The following is a 15,902-nucleotide window of genomic DNA, read 5'->3' on the forward strand; positions in this document are numbered from 1 at the left end:
TAGATCAAGATAGTAACAGGTCCTGTAGAGATCAGTTTTACTGTTTAGTCACAAAGTCTCAGCTTTCTCAAGACCCTGAAAATCAGGAGCAGTAGGGGATAAAGAAAATGTATACTGACTGTAAGCTGAGCCCTGAATCTTCTGTTTTAGCAGCTTAATGATCGTTTTGATTATAGCTGTGTGTGTGTGTGTGTGTGTGTGTGAGAGAGAGAGAGAGAGAGAGAAAGACATGTTTGGTTGGAAGGATTCGGATATTTACGACAAACTAAACCATCACTTGACTCACAGAGGGGTGATACGGGGTAGGGCACAAATCATTATTTATGTATGCAAAGCAGTTATGTGAACCGTTCATAACGAGAAAGAGTCTGCTATAAATGGCAGAGCATTTTAACGAGGGGTTCAGCTGAGTCCGCTACGATTCTGTGACCATGAAGAATACGTTGACTGTCGTTTTATCAACCTTGCTGATCTCTGGTAGGCTTGGCATTATTTTAACAGCAAGATAGAATACGTTTAGAAATGCATTGAAACTATCGAGGTTTAACTACCTTTTACTTTATTTCAGGTACCCTGGCCGATATTACCCTGAAAGAGACCGGAGGGGGTGTTAAGAAGCCTGGAGACACGACCCGTCTGACCTGCCAGGTATCCGGGTTCTCACTCAGTAGCTATAGCGTGCATTGGGTTCGGCAGCCCCCCGGGCAGGGGCTGCAGTGGGTTGGTTATATGAGTAGCAGTGGGGGTACAGCTCTCTCCTTCTATCAAAGACCGAACGTCTATCTCACGGGATGTCCCCAAAGGTGAGGTGTATCTGGACATCAGCAAAATGAAGACAGAAGACACCAGCACCTATTACTGCGCCAGAGACACAGTGATGAAAGTCGGGGACTCGCTGTACAAAATCCCTGCTTCCTGAATCGATTTGTATATATTACAGTGTGCCAGATTGTGGGTTACCCTAAAACCACGGTACCAAACACTCATTGCGGGGTATTCATTTTTTACCAGATTTTGTTTTATACACAAATTGCAGGCATACCACTCAAGTGTACCTTATTACGAGGAACGTACCTCATTTGGGGTCTTAAAAAGTTCATGTTCCTCGAAGTTCCCTCAAAGTTCCACGTTGAAAGACTCTCACACATTCCTTGTTAGGAATTTTTTAAAGTAAAATCCATTGTAAATAGAAATTAATCATATTAATACATTAAAATATATTCTTTATAAGTAAAACCAGCATATTTTGACCATCCTATGACCTTCCTAGTTGAAGTTTTTAGTAAGCCATTAGTATGTGTTCCACATTTTACCCGTTTGTTCCACATTATGAGGGCTATTGTTCCTCATTTTAGACATGGAAGGTTGAGAGCTATGATTGCAGGAATGTTTTGTACTTTGTTCTCTAACAGATCCTGTCGACGTTCTTTTGAAAAAGGTACAGCCGGCAGATGTCGCTAAACGCTTTCGGTGGTGAAAACTGTCCGTGTAAGAAGACGTTCAGCCTCTCAATTTTTAAAATCGTAAGAGAGGGAAAAATATAGCGGAGGGTCAAAAATCAAAGTAAGAACATTTGTAATGTATAACGTGTGTAAACGAAAAAAAAAGTAAACATGGTTTGCTTTATTTTCCATTAATGTGTGCGTGCCTCAAGTGATCATTTAATGAATGTGTTTAAAAAATATATAGCACAGAATGATATGTCCCATTGGAGGATAGCGGATTTAGAACAGATATTGATCTGTGTGTGTGTGTGTGTGTGTGTGTGTGTGTGTGTGTGTGTGTGTGTCGGGGTCTACAGTCTAAACATAAATCTTCCGTCATTCAGAACTATGTATAGTCCCACTTCTCAAACCTCATTTCATGTTCTACACATTTAGAAATGTACATATAAAGCTGTGAATGCTTGACTTCTTACCTCTTGACTGTCACTGATTTTCAGGGAGATCCCTGATTTCACTTAAATTTTATCTCTGTCTCTCTTAATTCTTTGAAGGAAAATATGTTTAATTATATTCAATAAACAATGACCATAATTAAAGCTATGGACTACTTTTACTTCAGAAAATATCTATTAATTCATAGTATACCACACCACATCATCGGTTATTGCTTAATTTTATAATGACTGTCCTTTAATATTCAAAAATGAGCACATTGTTTGGCCAGCCCAACCAGCGTGCCCATTGTAAATCCCAGAATATACCAACAGAAAAAGGTCCGGTCACCAGGATTTCTTTCCATTCATATATTCCATAACTTTTATTTTTTTTTAACAAAAATTAAAAAAAAAACTATAGTCCAGACTCCAGACATACCAGAGAGGCATCATGGAGGAAGTACAAAGAAAATCAGGTACTTATTTAAAACTAAAGACACATACCTGATTTTCTTTGCATTTCCTCCATTCTGTCTCTCTCTCCTGCCCCAAAGTAGCCGAAACTTTTTTTTTATTAAAAAAAAAAGGAAAACAGAAACGGAGCAATGGAGACTTTCTTTTCTCTGTTGCTTCCTTTTCAAAGCATTGATGTACTGGGTATGCTTGGGAACGCAAGTCCAATACGCATGAGCAGTACATCAAAACAAGGCAGCAAGATACCACCAGCAGCGGAAGGACAGTAAGACAGCAATATACAAAGACATTATTTAAGAAAAGTAAGTATTTTTTCTTAAATAATGTCATTGTATAATAGCAATAACCGACTCTGTGGTTGTGGTATATTGAAATTCACCCACGGCTGGCTTTTTTTAATCACTCGGGCTTCGCCCTCATGATTAAACCACACCAACTGTGTGTAAATCTTCATTATACAATGACTGGCTATTAACATTCAAAAGCGAGGATGCTGATTGGTCAGCACAACCAGTGTGCCCATTGGAAATTGAGCATATACCAATAGAAAAAAGTCCAGTTGCCCAGACTTTCTTCGATTAATACATCCCTATACCCATACCACTTTTGTCTGCCACTTTCTTGTGCCAAACTATGTCTGTCATGATCTTGATCGTATTTATTTCTGCATGTAAGAAAACTCTCATGGTTTATGGGCAATTTATAAAGTTCCCCTAGCCTTTTATTAACCGATCCAGATGAAATTTGCATGAAACCTCAAACACTGTGTGCAGCTCTGCCCATATGCATTTGCTGTCCTGGCACAAGGGGAATAAATAGAAAATTGTCTGCTGACTCCAGAGTTATTAGCAACTAGAATTATTATGAATTACACCAATGGAGATTTAGCAGACAGAGGATTGAATCAAAAGCTAAGAGGTTGAGAGGTACACATGGAGGGCAGAGAAAATACAAAGAAAAAAAGAAAATCAGATACATTGTGCAAAACTAAAGCAATGTGCCTGATAGTCCTGGTGTTTCTGCTGTTTTTCATATCTCTAAACTGTCTGGATTTAAAATGAAAAAAAAAAAAGAAGAAGCGGACATCTACACATCTCTATTTCTCCTACTGCTAAACTGTCCATATTTAAAACTATAACAAAACAAAAAAAAAAAAGCAATGAAGATCTTCCCATCTGTGTTGAAGAACTGATGTAGTGCATAAGTGTGAGAACATAAGTCCCATATGCATGTGCAGCACATCAACAAAGCTGCAAGATACAGAAACAACGTGGACGAACATCACTGTGCCTTTATGCAAAGACATTATTTAAGAAAAGTAAGTAACATTATTAATAGCAATAACCCACATCTGGGTGTGGGTAATGCTAGATTTACCCAAACCCAGCCATGGGTTATTGCTATATTTTTTCATTATATCTCTTTAGGGTATTGGCAGAAACAAGAGCACCTGGATAAAGCCCACACAAAGACAGGAAGGACATGCAGCCTCTACACAGTTCAACTAGAGAACCAAACACTGTGAGATTGCAATACTACTTGCTGCACTTCTTTGCCAGTTATTGGTTGCTTTTACATATATCTTACCAAGACCTCCAGGCATTGCTACATAATGTGTACATTGCTGAAAGATATGAAGTCTGAAACTCAAATGCCTATCAATATTTACTCACTACAGTCCTCAACAATTTACAATAAAACCACAAATTTTACAAGGAAGAGACTAAAATATAGATAAAGTCAGTGACAATATGTGAAATTAGGGACAAATGAGAGTTCTGAATGTATTTTATTATTTTTACTCAAATAATAGTCACAGTACAAAACAAGCAATTCCAAGTTGCTTCACACAGATGCAAATAATAGTCCCACAAAGGTTTTTGGTGGTCAATCAACAGCAGGTCATAATCATTCACAGACAGCTTTGTTGACTATGTACATCTCAGATGTCTAATCATGATAAAAATAATGGTTAGGTTAATGTTTATCTGTCTCACACAAACAACAGTCACTGTTTGTATTTCAATTTGCTACTGCCAAATACACATTAGCTCTGGAAATGCAAAGATATGGTATTTAGTTTGACCCTACCCCAGCCAAAATAAGAAAAAACAATAATGACTATGTTAACATATTTTTTCACACACAAACAATTGTCACAACTTGTATACTAGTTTATTTCTCCCAAGTAAACATTAGTCCTGTACAGCCAAAAATTACAACAACAAACAGCAGGGCCAATTCTTTCATTTACAGATAGCCCCTCATACTCATTCCTAGACCACAATATCTGGTTTCACCCTGCCAGAATTAAAAAAAAAAGGAAAACAAAACAGAATGGGTATATTAATGTTTTTATCTCACACAAACAGAAGTCACTGCTTGTATTCCAGCTTGATTCACTCAAATATACAATAGTTCTAAAACTCTATATACAACCCATATAGCCATTGTCTAGCCATAGTATCTGGTTTGACACTGCCAGGAGAAAAAATAATGACTACATTAATGTATTTTTGTCACACACACAAATAGTATTCACAGCTTATATTTTAGCTTACTGCAAACAAATACACATTAATCCTGTAAAGCCAGAATTACAACAGCAAACAGCAGGGAAAATCATTTCATCCATAGACATCTTTCATATCCATTGCCTAGTTATAATATCTGTTTTTCCTTGTCAGGATAAAAAAATGGTCAAATTAAAGTATTTTTGTTTCACAGAAACAGTAGTCATAGTAGCTTGTATTCCAGCTTACTTCCTTTCAGTACACAATGGTCCTACAGAGCCATAATTATGATAGCAAACAGCAGGGCCATTAATTTTATCCACAGACGTCATAACCATTGCCTAGCCATAATATCTGGTTTGACCCTGCCAGAATAAAAAAAAATAGTAATAATGACTATGTCAGAGTATTTTTTTGTCTCAAGCAAACAGAAGTCAAAGCTTGTATTCTTTCTTCTGCCAAATACACATTAGTTCCACAGATGTATAGAGCAATAGCTATAGTATCTGGTTTGACCCTGCCAGAATAAAACAATAATGGCTACATTGATGTATTTGTACATCACACAAGCACTAGACACAGCTTGTATTCCATCAACATTCACCCAAATACACATTAGTTCCATAAATCCAGATACACCCCCCATAGACTTTCCCAGCCACTCTATCTAGTGTGATCATGCCAGGATAAATTACAGTAGCTACATTAATATACTTTCATGTTACAAAAACAGTAGTCACAGTTTGTTTTCTAGCTTTAATCACCCAAATACATGTTAGTTATATAAAGTCAGAATAGCAAAACCAAACATCAGGGGCAATCATTTAATTCACAAGCCCATATCCAATGCCTACCAGTAATATCTGGTTTGATCTTGCTAGGATGAAAACCATAATGCCTATATTAAAGTCCCATGTTAGCTGGATAATATTCTTCTTCAGTTTTAGAAGACCAAGATGCCCCAGCTTCTGATACATCTCAACCCCCCATTGTTTCATATGGCTTTTCCCCTCTCTATATCTAATAAGATGTGGCTAATTATAGATATCATTTCATTGAACTGGAAAATTGTTCTTGATAATGCTGATTTGGCCAAAATTTTGGGTGATATGCCAGCCTTCACCTTTAAGAAGCCTCACAATCTTAAATCATTACTTGAACAGGGAAACAATGAGAAGCTTCACACTATGCAATGCAGCACTTTTGGCACTTTTAACTGTGGCCACTGCAAACAGTGGAAGTTCACTAGTAATTCTTCCTCTGTCCTTTTTAAACATTGTGATTGAGTTGCTTGGGCAAAGGGAAGTATTAATTATGGTTCTAAATACATAGTTTACACAGCTCTCTGTGATTCCTTTGACTGTTTTGATGTGGGCAAATCTATTAGGTGTCTAAATAGAAGGATTTATGAACACCTACTAGCTATTAAGAAAAAAGACTCCAATAATGCCATAGCTGAGCATGCAGTAGTATGTAATGAATTTAGGAAGTTTACCTTTTTTCTTTCTTGATTCAGTTTGTGCCAACATTTACACTGGTGATGGTAACACTCTACTTGAGTGCTGTGAATCCATATGGCAAATTAAACTTGGGGCAGACCATGCCTTAGGTCTTAATGAGTCTATAAATATTAAGTACTTTTTACAAATGTAGAGTCTTTATTGTTTTTTACCAGTTCCTTTTAAAAGTATATATTATTTTTTACATTTTAGACACGTTGCAACATTGTAACTTTAACATTTTGATTGATAGGACAACCTCCACCAGCTTGATTGTTACAGTTAATTATTTTATATAACATGATTTTTGGCAGTGGATTTAAACACGGGATGGGTTTGATTTTAAGCATTAAGAATTGATTTTAAATATTTTCTGAAGAAGTTCTAAAATTGATTAAGGAACAAAAACTCTCAAACTTTTTAGTGTCCTGGAGCCTTGTTTTGGTTAAATGTTTGGTTCTTTGGTTTAGATTAACGTATTTTTGTTTCACAGAAACAGTAGTCATAGCTTGTATTCCAGCTTACTTCATCTCAGTACTCAATGGTCCTGCAGAGTCAGAATTACAGTAGCAAACAGCAGGACCATTCATTTTATCTACAGCCCCCATAACCATTGCCTAGCAATAATATCTGGTTTGACCCTGTCAGAATAAAAAAATAGTAATATTGACTATGTCAGATTATTTTTTGTCACACACAAACAGAAGTCACATCTTGTATTCTAGCTTTCTTCTGACAAATATACATGCGTTCTACAAATGTATAGAGACACCCTATAGCCTTTGCCTAGCTGTAGTACCTGATTTGACCATGCCAGGAGAAAAAAATAATGGCTATGTTAATGTATTTGTACATCACAAAAACACTACACACAGCTTGTATTCCATCATCCTTCACACAAATACACATTATTTCCAGAAATCCAAACAGAGCCCCATAGCCTGTCCTAGCCATTGTATCTAGTGTAACCATGCCAGGATAAATAACAGTAGCTACACTGATGTACTTTCATATCACAAAACAGTAGTCAGTTTATTTTCTAGGTTTCATCACCCAATGCATATTAGTTATGTAAAGTCAGAATAGCAATAACAAACATCAGGGGCAATCATTTAATTCACAGACAGACCCCATACCCATTGCCTACCAGTAATATCTGGTTTGATCCTGCCAGGATGAAAACCATAATGGCTACATTAATGTATCTGTGTTCAAATAAACAGCAGTCATAGCTTGTATTCTAGCTTGCTTCACTCAGATACCCACTGATCATGCAAAGCCAGTATTGCAACAGCAACAGAGCAGGGACAGTCATTTCCTCCACAGACTTTTCCATACCAACTGTCTATCATACATCTCAATTATCTAGAATTTTGCCTTATATTTTTGAATCTGTCCCTCGTAAATACCAACTGCCTACATGCATCTCAGTTGTCTAGAATTTTGCAAAATGTCTCTGATTTTACCTCTTATTTCCCCCTGTCCCTTGTAATATTTTTGATTTTCTGGTAAATTGCTGAAGATACGACTGGTAAATAATGCCAGATATTACAATTTCATACTTCCTATCAGTCAGAAATTGTTTGTTGTTGCAAAATCTGTTATTCTATTAGCTTTTTAAGTGCATTAGAGTAATATGATGTCCCTGATTTCGGCCCTTTTTCTCTTTGTTATTTTTTTAATTTTTCCAGAATTATTGGGCAAAGTTAAGAGGTACGCTGTTTACTCATGGTATCTGGTTTGACCCTGCCAGAATATAAAAATAAATAAATAAACAAAAACAACAATGCAGACTAGAAAAGTTCTCAGAGAGAGCACTGATTCCCCTTTGTTTAGTTATTTCATTAGCCTCTGATGTCCAGCCCATACTGCATAGTCTCACAGCTTTAGACTGCAGGCCACACAGTGAACCTCTTTTGCTGACAGAGTAATGTGTCAGCTTTTAGTTTTGATTTAGTTAGAGTCAAGGTAAAAACAAAATAAATAAAAACAATATTCACTGAATTGCCAGAAGCAGAACAGTTGAGAGGTAAGGGGATGCCTGTTACTAGGGGAGCATTAGCTCCCTTAGTCACACTGGTAAATGCATCACTGCAGCCTGTAACATTAGTGCCATAGTGGTGTTAACAGATGCACAACTACATAGCTGCACCAGAAACATCCGTGTTGAAATGTTGCTTGTATATAACAGTTACACATGCACATTTGACACTTCCATGTGATAAAGAGACAAGTGATCATGGCTGCAATCATAAAACTACCAGGACAAATATGTAACATTGTAATCTTATGAAAATGTGCCAAATTTAAAACAATTTTATCATATACTGACATTTCTGATGAATTTTAACATATATGCTTTTCTCAGCAATACATAAATAAATACATAAATAAATAAATAACATTGCAACATTAACTGAAAACAAAGCTCTTAAATTATTGCATAAACATATAGCACCATTTAAGATATATGTACTGAAAACAATCTGCATTTTAAAATTAGGTAATGGATATAACCATTATCTTTTATTTATTTAAATTTTACCCATATTGAGAGCAATAAACTGAGAGCAAGGGAACACAAGATTTGTGGAAAAGATTGTGCTTACACAACACATAACAAATGGTGCTTGGACTGACACCTTGGTATTGGTTTGACAAAAAAGCTAACAGCAGAACATGGTTAGACTTATTGTAATGGAAGATTCTTTTCTTAGTAAGAGAATAGCTAATATTTGCCATCCCCAAGAGAGGAAGCTGATTAATGACTAATTTTCTAACGGAAATGATGGCCTGAAATATCTGCGCCACCAAATCAAAACATTTCATGTGTATTACAGCTACACACCTACTTATGATTTTTTTTTTTGGTATCAGACAGTATTTCCCAATTTATTTTCCTATTTAGCATTGCTCTAGAATACTAGATTATATCAGTGAAAGCTTATTGTCTCTCATGATGTAGAGAATGACTGAACCACTTTTCATATAGCCTAATGTACAGGGTATAGAATAGCTACATCACATTGATATATCTGTATTGTTCCTTCCTAGAAATACACACACACAGACACACACACACACACACACACACACACACACACACACACACACACACGCACACACACACACAATATTAACAAGCCATGTCTGCTGCACCTGCAGATATAGAATAGTTATAACTACACACTGATATATATGTATATTTTTCTGTCTTATCCTTCAGAGGCAGAGATGCTGCTGTTAGTGCCAACCAGACAAATGTAGATTCAAGTGCCATTAGCTTAAGATTTGTCTACTCCCTGTCACCTTCATATTGATGTAACTGTCTGTGCTCCCACAGCTTATTTATTCATGGAGGCTGAGATACATTTGTCATATGGAAAACAATGCAGACTGTGGGTTAAACATCTGTTAGTACACTTTAAAATGCCATACAGTGTGAAATGCTTACTTCTACATGTTGCCTCCTACTACATAAAACAAACCTACAGAAGCTACGTTGATTGTAACTTAAAATAATACTAACCCAAGAGGAACTAGGTAAGCTGAATCTTTGTTACTGTTTAGTACATTTCTCTTATCAGCAGTAACAAAGATGGTAGACAAACTTACAGCACAGTAATAAGGAGAGACAACAAGCTTAGTAGTGTATTGCTTTTGTTATTTGTTTCATGGACGTCTTTCATGTAAGTGTTTTTTTAACACATGATACTCTGGAAAATGCAGCATACCCACCACTAGAATGAATGTCTTTATTGGCATTCAATGCTTCTTGCCTGCTCAGCAATAACAAGTAGGTGGAAGTAATGGGCAGTAATAAAGACATTCTGAATATTTGGAACATACAATTTTAAATATTACAATAATTTACTTAAAATGTTAATATAACAACAGGATTTGTAGGTTTTGCATCAACAAGCATTTTATGAACAATACAAATTATAAAACTCTAATGCTTAGCAGTACTGACTTACTGCAATCCTCAATGATTTACTAGCAAAAAACAAAACTTTTATGAGGGACAGAGCCACACTGAAAGCCCTGTTTTTTTTTTCTTTTTGGCCCAATCTTTCTGACCCATCAGTTCTTATCTTGGCCTACAAGTCAGTCTACTCATTCCCTTATCACCAGGGACATGGGTTGGGTTGACCATGAGTGGGACCACTATACCATGAGTTGTGGCATATTTCTGTATTCATTCCTAACTGCTTAGCATGTCAGGTTATGCTGTGCATGAGTTCATGCAATGGTGAGCATCATGCCTCCATGGCAATCTGCCCGTCTGAGGGCTTTAGACTCAGAGGTGATCTCTGCCTAACATATAAAGCTATGTCAAACCCAGAGCTGTTGGACATGCTATACCTAAAGAAATCCCAATCCCTCAGAGCTACACGCTCTAGGGGACCTAAACCTTGTCACCACAATAAACAGGACATGCTGGAGGGATAGATTCCTGTCCCAGAGACTTCCCATACTCTGGAACAGGCTACCCATCTATGTCAAGCAAAGTCCTTCATTAGCACTCTTCAAGAAAAATCTTGATGAGTGGATGGGGAATAGGAAATACATCCCAGGGATCACTTCTGTGTCTCTGCTCGACAGTGGCACAGGAAAATAACTTTCTTGGATGGTGTAAGCCAGGGAACCTTGTTGGCTAGGCTTACATAGGCCCTTGGGCCAATAGCCTAGTACCTACCTATGAACCTATGAACCTATAAGAAGCATTCCATGGGATGAAGTATGGCTATCACCGCCTCTTCCATATCATCTAACTGGAGTCCCACATTTCATACCTGACAGTGTGAGATTAACCATGCTTTCTGTTCTCACCACTAGCAACACAATATTTTTGCACCTCCCTGCATGGCCACTACCCCCCAAGAGATGTGAGTGTGCACTGCTCCTTCATTCTTCTTCCTTTCCCCATTATTTTAGCTAGTGCTGGGTGGCTAACTGAACCATGGTTACCTGGGTTGTAATCAGGGATTTATCTCTTTATGCCACAGAAATTACCCAGCCAAAAGCCTTATTGTTGTCTGACTGCTGGTAGCATTTCTTGTTTCCTGTGCACAGTGCTACACAAACACTACATGTGCATCCACCTTATTTAAAGTAATGCAGACAATGCTTATGTAGGTTTGCCTTTTTCCTCATATGTAACTAGTAATGAGTTTTCTGTCAATGGCCACCCAGTCATCATAAAAGAAATATAAAGGAAATTATTTATTTGGATGACTCTTTTCCTTTTCTTCAGTCCTTATAAAACTACTGTAAAAGTCTTTGGTGATTAGGGTATCATGCCCTCTAACTTGGTATCCCCTGTACAAATACCCACACACACTCATACTCACTCTTTAGGGTATACCATCCTGCCATCCCACCCTTATAAAATTAACAAGAAAAACATAGTTCTTGATAGCCATTCCACCTCCTCCTGCATGATATAAAATTAAATTAAATGCTCATTCTCCTGAGTATCTCTCCTTCTACCCCAAATTAGAATTAAGTGAAATATTCATTGTCCTGGGGAGCCCTACTTCTATCTCTTGTTTCATATACTAATGAAAAGGAGTAATCATTAGTTTGTGTATCCTCTCACGACATGTAAAAATGCAGTGCCTGCTGTCTAAAATAGTCCTCCATGTTCTATTGAGTGTAAAAAATAAACATATTGCCCAATGTTAATAGTATCAGGTTCCCATCTCATGTTCCCTGTAAAATAAAATGCTAACTGCTCTTGCTGTATTGTTCCCTCCATCTCCTTACCCCTATCCTCACCTCCCATGCAGTATATACAAAAATATAAAATACCCATTCTGTGGGGTAGCCCTTCCCACCTTCCAGCCCTAGTGATATTAAGGAATATATGATCATTGTAAAAGGTGCACCACAGGGCCAGCCTTAGATGATACATAACTCTAAGTAAAGGATTCTTTGGTACCTACTGCTACACAGCTGTTCCCCCATGCCATGCTTAGTACCCCTTCAGTCTCCGCATCTTCATCTTGCCACACAATCCAGATTATTTCTTTTTTTTTCTTTTACATGTTGTCTCACTTCTCAACTTTTTCCTCCATTCTTTTAACAATCCTAGTCAGCCAAGGTTGCATTGTAATAACTGTGGAGGAAATAATTAAATTAAGTTGGAATCTATCTCTCAAACACCAGGAGGTTCTAGATTTTCTAATGTGCATTTTGGAGCTTTTTCACATTCTTTTGATGCAGCAATGGTCTAAATAAAAGTCATGAGTGAAGAAAGAAATTCAGTTTTATCTTTTACATTCAAAGAATAAATAAACTGTGGGCCAAATTCAGGAAGCCTCCGTGTAAGAGTTATAACTCTTACACGGAGGCTGCAGTGAAACTGTGTGATGTCAGCATGTCATGCATATGCATGAGGTGCATGAGGCATGCTGAATCACACTAGTAACTCTTACACGGTCCGTGTAAGAGAGTAGGGGGCGTGTCAGTAGGCTAAGCCCTGCAAGCGGACACGCCCCCGGAAGACTAGAATGGCTGAAAGTAAACAGCCACGAGAGAGGCCATGGAAATGTGCATAAACACACTACACAACACATGCCCGATAGACCATCACTGTATAAAGTGAAGAGATGTAATAAAATTAAATTAAAACCTTTTTTTTTTAAACCCGTAAATGTTTGCTACTGTGTGCCCGTGTGCTGGTGTGCTACTAAGCGCAATCACAGTTAGCAATCAGTGGAAAAGGATATAAGAACTAAATATGCAAAGTAAGCCAAGAAGTAATAGCTTAGCGGTAGAGTTGCCAGCCTAAGAGTAGGCAGGGTTCGAGCCCCCACAACAACCTTTTTTTTTTTTTGTAAATAAGCACTAAAAAGCCCCCTGACAGTATTGTACAAATGTAAATGTATTCCCTTTTGTAAAATGGAATGAAACGGAGCATATATTCTGAAGTAACACAATAACAAAAATAGTCAGAAATGTACTGATAGCTAAGCTGCTGTGAGACGGAGTGCCCGTAGCTGAGTAGTGTTTAAAAAGCTGCAAACTGCGTGCCCGTTGCTAGGCATCGGTTTAACAGACTGAAACTGTTTGCAACTAGCTGTGCTTAGCTGAACATGTGTGTCACTAGCCAATTAAGGTTTATCCCAGCGCACACCGTTTGCGCGGCGCTCCCACAAGCTAACTGCCAGTGTGCATGCGTTAGCTCCACGCAAACGAGCGCAGACCTGGTTTTAAATGCTTAAAAGTGCTTTTGGCATGTTTGATTGACAGGTCTCAACTCATTTCTATCAGGAAAATCAAAAATCAGTTGCCAGATTCGAACCCAGGATACCATGCACTAGAGTCAAGGTACTAAACCACTAAGCCATGACAGCAATACCTAGAAATGCAGAAATAGCATATATATGGGATAAAATCCAGAATGGAGCATGATAAAGCATTTTCAGTGAAGTAGATACAATTCCAAAATGGCCAATCAGAGAAATGTGTGGGAAAATCGGCATATATAAGCCCCATAGGCGGGAATACACAGCAGAAACGATTGTAGATCAGAGCTGCAGTCAGAATGAGTGGAGTAGGTGAGGGACGTTGCTTTCGAGCACAGCGTTGCGGCATTGAGGAGTCCAGATACATGGTCTGGCTCCTTGTCCATCATCACGAGGCCCAACTCATGCAGGGCCAGGTCTCATGGGGAGCATATAGGGCAGAGGCATGGGACCAGTTGGCTCATGATCTGACCAGTGCTACTGGCATTCCACGCACTGGTGAGCAGGTCCGTCACCACCATGCGGACTTGAAGCGACGCAAGCAAGACCAGTTGTCTGAATGGATCCAGGAGGCCTGGGATATGCCCAACGCCCCACTACTGAGTAAGTTACATTTTACTTATGCATGTAAGGATTTCAACTAGCTGATACCATGGAGATGTGTAGTCCAATATTACTTCTTTCGTATTACAGCTGCAGGTGTCCGCTCTATGAATCGCGAGATGCATGCCCGTAGGCTGGTGCGGATGCGCCACCGTGCAGGTTAGTAACCCCACCCAGTACTTGTAAATAAATATTATACTGTAGCATGTATCAGAACACTGCAGTGTATTGATTAAAAGTAATATAATGTGCAAGCAAGATTTGAAAGTCTGCAGGTATGGCTGCAACAAGTTCATCAGTATGCAAGTGTAACTGGAAATATAATTGATAGAATTAAACAGTGCTGTAATACAGATGTCCCACCATTAATTAAATATAGTGTAACCTGCAGTAGTCTCAAGAGTACAGCTTCAGAATCTGAGGTAGTCACATGTGAGATATATCCCTGTTGAAATGCTGAATCATGACAGAAGTGAGGCTGTTGGAAAGTGTTTGAATCACCACTAGTCTAACATGTGAACAAAGCCTAGAAGTAGCAACCTGAACTGTGAATTTGCAGGATGTGTGAGACTGACAGAAAGGGTCATGTATGAATAAATAAAGTAGTAATAACCCCGGAATATATTAGCCCCAGTGTGTTTCTACAGAACTAAATGCATGTGGGAAGTACAACTTAATATACCAAACTGATTTCAGTGTGTCAGAATCTGGAATGTCTAGCCAAATGCTGTATATGGTGATCACAGTAAACAATTTGCAGATAGAATGAATGATTATCTGACAGACTAAACAGCCATAGTTGTCCCCTGTCCTGTCATCAAAGTGTAGCAGGATGATGTATCTGATCAAATTCAAAATAAGTAGGATAGTGATGTATTTGTAACAGGTGTAGCTTGACAGTCAAATAAAATTTATTTTGAAACATCAGCCTCAACTTAATTGTGTACCTATTATAAATGTAAATCAATGTGTAACATATGAATGTGTCATCACTTTCTATCTCCGCCCAACCCTATAATTCCATATAACAACACCCACTAAATAATGGTATGTGAACATTTCATTAATCATGGACATTTGTCCGTTTCAAAAATATATGCATGTCTGTTCGTGCATGTGCCCTGTTCATACCTGCAAATCTGATGGCCTGTTGCCATTAATCAACCCTGCATGTTGTTTGACTGTGTATTTCTGTTCAAATAATGCATGTGATATTGATATGGCCCTTGTTCAATGGTGTTAATATCTGGGTGTTTGTTTGATGGGAATACCAATGCATGCTGTTACAACTAATCTGAATGGAATACAATGCCACTAACCCAAACTAACATAACTACTCACAAACCTAGAACGCTTGGGAAGGCAGGTCCCAGCGGACCCACCTCTCCCACCTCAGCTGGTGACTGCACCTGGCACTAGTGCCCAGGCCGGACCCCCTCCGGTGGCCCTGTGCCACCTTCGGGTGGAAGCGCTGCAGGGGATGGGGCCCATCCTCCCTCTGCAAGTGTGGCCGGAGGGGTTCGTCCACTCACCCTCCACAGTGTCCGGTCTGTGGTGCGAAGGGAGATCCAAGACACTGTTCTTGGGCCCCTACGCCAGCTCGAGGCTCGTGTGGCACAGCTAACGGCCCCGGCCATTGCCCCGCCTACACAGCCCCCAGCACAGCCCCGTCCTGGGCTGT

This window comes from Protopterus annectens, chromosome 11.part0 (genome assembly GCF_019279795.1).
Source record: "Protopterus annectens isolate FY-2018-M chromosome 11.part0, PAN1.0, whole genome shotgun sequence".
In the NCBI taxonomy this organism is placed as follows: domain Eukaryota; kingdom Metazoa; phylum Chordata; order Ceratodontiformes; family Protopteridae; genus Protopterus; species Protopterus annectens.